The sequence below is a fragment of the Lissotriton vulgaris genome, chromosome 3_1 (assembly GCF_964263255.1).
Source record: "Lissotriton vulgaris chromosome 3_1, aLisVul1.2, whole genome shotgun sequence".
Classification (NCBI taxonomy): Eukaryota; Metazoa; Chordata; class Amphibia; order Caudata; family Salamandridae; genus Lissotriton; species Lissotriton vulgaris.
In genome coordinates, this window is record NC_141689.1 from 1,840,908,334 (window position 1) to 1,840,915,158 (window position 6,825).

Genomic DNA, 6,825 nt, shown 5'->3' on the forward strand with positions numbered 1-6,825 from the left:
GTTCGATATATAGGTCAAACAGGAGAGGGGAAAGAGAGCAGCCCTGACGTGTTCCCCTTGTGATGTTAAATGGGTCTGATGATGCTCCATTCACCAAAAGGCAGGCTGAGGGATTCTGGTATAGCAATCTCACAGCTCGACGAAATCTATCACGGATGGTAAATCTACCTAAGACCTCAGACAGGTATGACCAATTCACCCTGTCAAAGGCCTTAGTTGCGTCAAGCGTAAGAACAGCCAAGGGGACAGACTCAGTGGATGCCATATCAATCGCCCCTATAAGATCGTAGGTCAATTCAAATAGTTGTCGGCCCTTAACAAAACCCCTCTGGTCTTGGTGCAAGATGTCACCTGCAACCGACCCCAATCTGTTGGCCATAATTGAGGCAAAGATTTTATAGTCAACATTTAAAATGGAAATCGGTCTATATGACCCACAATTTGATGCTGGTTCACCAAAAATCAAAATCAAAGTTATGGACGCATTATCCCAGGAAACAGGGGGTGACATCCCCTCCTGGAGGATCTGGTTAAAAAAGGTGATTAGAAAGGAAACAATTGCCTGCTCTAAAGCCCTATAAATCTCGGCGGGAAGGACATCCGGGCCTGCCGCCTTTCCCTTCTTGCTACTCTGAATAGCAGCTTTGACTTCGTCCTGTGTAATCACCCGATCTAAAGAGGCTCGTTGTTCCAAGGTCAACGATGGCAATTAAATCTCCTTCAACCAGTCCTCAATACAGCCCGCCTCAATAGTTTTATCCTCATGATAAATATCTTGGAAAATTAGCCGGAAAATTATCCTAATGTCTTCGTCTGAAGAGTAAACCACATTATCGTGGGTGATTGAGTCAATATTATTTCGAACCTGGTCAGTTTTTTGCTTTCCAGGATAAGAGTCTCCCTGCCCCCTCTCTATACTGAAAATGGGCAATTTTACTAGCTTCCCACCTTTGGAGAACACGTGCATTCAAGACTAAACCCAAGTGCCCCTTTATCTGCAATAACTTGTTTTGCAGTTCCTGCAAGGTATTGATGGACGCAGCTGGATGTGAATCGATTTCCCCTTGTATCTTGACAATTTCAGCCTCACTAGAAGATACCTCCTCTCTATATAGCTTCCTCCTATAAGTGACCCTGTTAGTTATTTGGCCCCTTAAAAAGGCCTTAAAGGAATCCCAAACACATCCCAGCGAAGCTGAGCTGATGTTAGTATTCAAGAAGCAGTCAGCTTCCATTACTAAAAATGAAATCTCCTCTGGTAGTGAAAGAAGTGAACGGTCATACGACCAAATTCTAGGGGAAACTTTGGGAAAAGCGTCCATTACCATACAGACAGCTGAATGATCTGATAGATGCGAGGGGAGGTATAAAATATTTTTAACTACGTTTTCCAGTTTCTGGCTAATCAGAATAAAATCAATTCTTGATTGATGGTGATATTTGTAGTTACGAAATGAAACACCCAATTGTTGTCCAGACCTAATTCTCCAAATAGCTAAATAGCCATACTGTTTCATACTATCCAATAAAAAAGCCCTAGTTTTAGAAGGAATTGTGGCCCGACTGTTAGGTGATTTATCGAGAAGGGGATCCAAAACTATATTGAAAACCCCGGCCAAGATGGTGGGTTCTGGAAAGGAGAATAGATGGAAAAAGATGGACTTCAAGGCCAAGGGGTCATCCTGGTTCGGACCATAATGTCCTACTATTATAATTTGTGCCCCTGCAATGTTTACTGTTGCAATGACCTATCTGCCACCTGGGTAGGCTAACTTAACTTAGATATAAGACAGGCTTTTACAGCTTTCTTAAAAAGGATTGCGACTCCCCTATTATTCATGGTTTGCGCTGTTGAAATACATAAATCAATCCATCTATTTTTTTTAGTCAAGGAAAGCATCTCTGGTTCTGTCAGGTGTGTCTCCTGGTGAACAATGACCTGCGCATCAGAATCACAAAGATATTGCAAAATCTTGTCACTTCTGGGTCTGGTGCTAAGGCATTGATATTTCAGGAGAGAATTTGTAGACTATTCATAAAATAAGTTGCCGCCCCCTTCATCTTTCCGATTGCCATCCAGAGCCCATCGAAACCCATGTGATACTGCGATAATATACTAATTCCACCAAGCATCTCTCTAATAACAAAAAAGAAAAACACTAAGCAGAAAATAAGGAAATTTTTACATGTTGTCCCTTGCAACACCCTCCCATAACCCCGTGCCCTAATCTACCCACCCTCCCACCATGGAAAACCCTTGCCCTATATATCCGGAACAAGTCCAGAAGATAGTGCCCCTCCAGACTCCCGCAGTATCTACTCCTTGCTAAAAATCCAGGATGCCATAGGATTATAGGTTACCACAAAATGATAATTTAAACTAGATATAGCTATATTCGTTTTTTCCCCCCTTTTAATTTTTAAAACTTGAGAAAAGCTTCTTTTTTTGTGCTTCTTTCCTCTATCCAGAATTTCCAGAATTAAATTAAATGGATAGAGAAGAAGACTCTAGTAAAGGGTCAGAGCTGGCTCGGATCTAACCTGATGGACCTTTCTCATTCCCCAAAACCAGCAATAATTCATCTGCAGCCTGTACAGATCTGATGTTGTGCATTTTATTGTTATGCATGATTTTTAATGCAGCTGGAAACATGAGTTGTGCGACTGCCCCTAACTTCCTAAAGGCGTCTAGCCTTCTCCCCAACTCCCACAGTTTATCCAAGGTGCCCCTGGAGAGATCTGATCTTATCTGGAACGTAAATCCCTTTCCACTCAAGGATTTCTGTTTCAGGGCTTGATTAAGGATAACCTCTTTAAGAGAGTAAGTATGAAAGTTAACTAGAATTTTTCTAGATTTCGATCTTTGTGGATTCTTCCTAAAGGGGTCCCTATGAATTCTTTGAATGTCAGTACTTAGATCTTCAACTGACTGCTCAAGCCCTAAAGAATCTTTTAAAAGCGTGATGACGTACTGCTTTATGTCGGTACCCTCACTCCCCTCGGGAACATTAAGGATTTAAAGGTTACTGCGGCGGGCATTGTTCTCCAAACTCTCCATTCTTTCAGACAGGGCAAGATCTTCTTTCCTGAGGTTAGCAATGTCAACTTTGGCCTGATCCAGATGTAATGAGAGTCACGCCACCGTGTCTTCTAGTACCGCTGTTCGGGCGTTAAGTCCATCGATTTTGTTGTCTAAGGATTCACAGAAGTTCCTAATTTCTGTCTGATTGGCAGCTGAAACCTTGAATCCCTTTTTTATATGTGATGACAGAGATGAGAACATAGATTCCAAAGAGGCTGCCACCAGTCCACCGCTACCCTCACCCAGCGAACTGCTTGATATTAAGGCCATACTCTTCTGCAGAGCCTCTCCCTGCTTTAATGCCTCTACTTCCACCAATGCCTCTAATGCCTGCAGTGGTTGCTGTGGTTCTAAAACTAGGACATCCGGACTTCTACCTGCTTCTAATCCTTTCGCAGTAGCCCCCATGGCACCCTCCATACTAGAGACCCCGTTGCTGATATCAGGCTTCTTACCCCCCAGTTAAAGATCCTCAAGATCCATTAAGGAGAGAGGGGCCAGGGAAAGAGGAGAAGTTGGCCCAGATGGTGATCGCTCTTTCGCCAGGTCTAAGATTTGTGGGACCACTTTAAAGTAGGATCTTATAGAGGGTGTTACTCTTGAGCCAAAAATAGCGGCAGCCTTAGTTGCCTTTGCCGATTTAAACCCTTTTGAGCGCTTAGCTTTAACTTCACCGCATAAAAATGTGGAAGTTTTACTTTTTTTACTAGTGCCGATGGAACTAAGACTCAGACCTAGCGACTGAACCTTCTCACTTGTGCTTATCTCGGATGTATGATGTTACCATGCGATCAAAATGATCGTGGTACATCACAACCTAGATTTTAGGGTGCTGGACTCAGGAATAGTATAATTTACTATTCCAACTCCAGCCTACGTACAGTAGGGAAGGTGTTGGAATAGTAAATCTACTATTTCTTAGTCTAGAGTGCCCTCCAGTGCAAGTCGTGGTAACGGCTTGCATTTTAAAAGCTGCGTTGTAATGGTACTGCAGTGTTTTGACTTCGTCGCAAAGGTTGTTTACCGCTTATCTCTAGTGCGGTGTCGTTATCTCCACTCACTTCTTTTTTCCTGTATTGATTTTTAGCCCCTCGCTTGCCTTTTTTTTTTCCTTTACAAGGCACCTGCCCCGCAACCACTAACGCTAAGCCAGTTATGTCGTCCTGCTCCTTCTCAACGCTCACCTCGGACCGCTTTGTTCCACCAGCTGTCGTGCACTCAGTGCTCCAGCCTCCGTCTTGCTCATGTCTCCTCCGCCCTCCAAGGACCCGGAAGCGCTGCCTCTATTACCCTGGAGGAGACTCCGGATTCTGCGTGCCCTGCGAAGCTCCAGGGCGGCCACTCTCCAATGCAGCAGACCCGGCAGCAGATCCGGCAGTGAACCCGGTGAAAAGGGACTCGCTTCCACAAAACACATGAGGAGCAAGAGAACCCGGGAAAACAAGGAAAACAAACCTGCGAGCCTGGATGAGCTTTTAAACAGATGATGCACTGAGACGTCGAAACGCCGACCCAGCTACCCGCCCAGGTAGGAGTTTATTTCTTCTGGAAAAATGCACGATATGTTCGAAATATCTTCATGTGCAGGTGATAGTCAGCATGTTTATGCTATAACGCGCTAATTCGTATCTCTGGCATCCATTCACAGAGAAGGAAAAAAAGCTCTACGGGAGCCCGGGTCCGGAGCACTGCGGCGGCTCAACTTGCTGCCGCCATGTTTCCCCTCCTACCTAACATTGTCTGATGAACTTTTGCGTTCTTCGGGAGCCGGCATTGCTTTTTTGCATGGGAAGATGCTAATTTGTATGTGGAAATGCAATCTGCTTTGTATTTTGAAAGTGAAAACAGATTTCACTGCTCTGTCTTTCAAAATGCAAACTAAGTTTGCTAGGGGAGGGCGGGAGTCGTGAGAGTTTCGCACTGTGAAAGCAAACAGCAGTATACCGGGGTAGGCACCTCGGGACACTGCAAGAGCCGGTTGTGGTAGTTCCCAGGGCCCTCGACGGCACCAGGTGGAGGGTCACGCAGTTTACCTCCCGTAATACACAAATTCCCAGGTGTGGTGATTCCCGGAGCTTAAGGGGGGTCAATGAGGCCCACATACTTGTAATTTTGTAGGGGAGGGGTTGGACGCGAAAGTGGTACAAGGGGGTTCTAAATCTGGTACACTGTGTTTTGTTTTACTTTGTTTTCCTTTCTGTCATGTAGAGGATCCTGGGTAAATATAATGGTTTTTGTACAGCCAGTAACTTTTTACCCTACCCCAAACGGCTTTCTGCCTGTTACCATAGTAACAGTTCATGGAACACTAACGTGAGTAGAGAGGTTAGAAGTTCACCACACTATGTTGCTAATGGGGTTGTAGTTTAAAAACTTTTGAATTGGAACCATTAGTTGTAGGTATAGACTCTGGTAAAGATCTGGTAAAGAGTTAGCCTTAGAATTATACTTCAAATTATAAACATAATTTTTATTGAGGACTGCTATCCCCACAAAAAAGACATATGTACTTTTTTAATTAACATTTATTAAAACAATAAATAACTAGAAATATAACTAAATGATAACAATACAATAAATAACTAGAACCATAACTTGAACAAAGCAATATAATAAACAACATATAATATGGACTCCAATAGAAGTACTGTGGTTAATCTGCAAAACAAAAAAGAAAATTAGTGTTTAAAATTAGATCGATGTGACTAAATGAGGTCAAAGATTACAAGTCAAAGTAACACTTGACGATATTTACAGTTTTTTTAATGTTTGCAGTGTGCCTGATAGATTTCTCTTATCTTATAGGCTTGCATTCAAAAGGTGTCTGTATATGAGAGCCTACTGCATCATATTTATATTACAGATGAACAGGTCTTTAAAATGATTCAGAGATGAGACAGAATTTGGGGAGAGATCAAGTCATTATGCAGGACAATATTTTTTAGGGTAATTTACAAAAGTCTTTTGCTAATTTTGTGTTACTTTTCTCATGTTGAAAGTGACGCAAAAGTGGTGCAAGGTGTTTGTAAATAAGCTCATTTATTTCTAATGCATTTAATCGGAGGCATTGTATATCTAGGCTGCTCTGTTTACTTTGTGAAAACACTGTGAACAGAAGAGTTCACAACTTCAACTCAGCTTTGGTTCTACACGTCAGAGTGGACTGCAGTGTCCATAACTTTAAAAAAGAAAGAGAAACAATGTGAGAGAGAGAAAGCGAGAGAAAACAACATTAAAACTGTGAGAGAGAGAAAGTTATAGATGGAGCAGATTTACAAACCCAGCCTCCACCACCCATGGACCTTCCCCGTTGTTGCCACCTCCTTTGCTATGCCTTATCAATCAAATCTCTTCACTTGACCTTGGATGTATTCGCTCTCAAAACGTTTCCACTGGCCATTGTACATGCAGACTTTGGTCCACCCTTTTTATCCATTTTTGCACTTTTAGATATAACGTCCTACCTCTGTTCTTGATCTCCTACTTTCTCCTTTCAAATTCTCTTGGAAAGATCTTATCAAGCCATCAAGAGAAAAAGTAAGAAGGCTGGGAAACCATTTTATATGTGAGAACTTTATGCCATCCTAATACCCAATCATGTAATTTCATTCTTACTACCTTTGTGTAATGCACTTCAGTTGCAGTGTTCATTCTTATCTGGCTGTGTGCGGTACGACAATCAAAAGTACAATTTTTCTGCATATTTTTAATAAAGCATTTGACACAATGCATAGTGACACCGT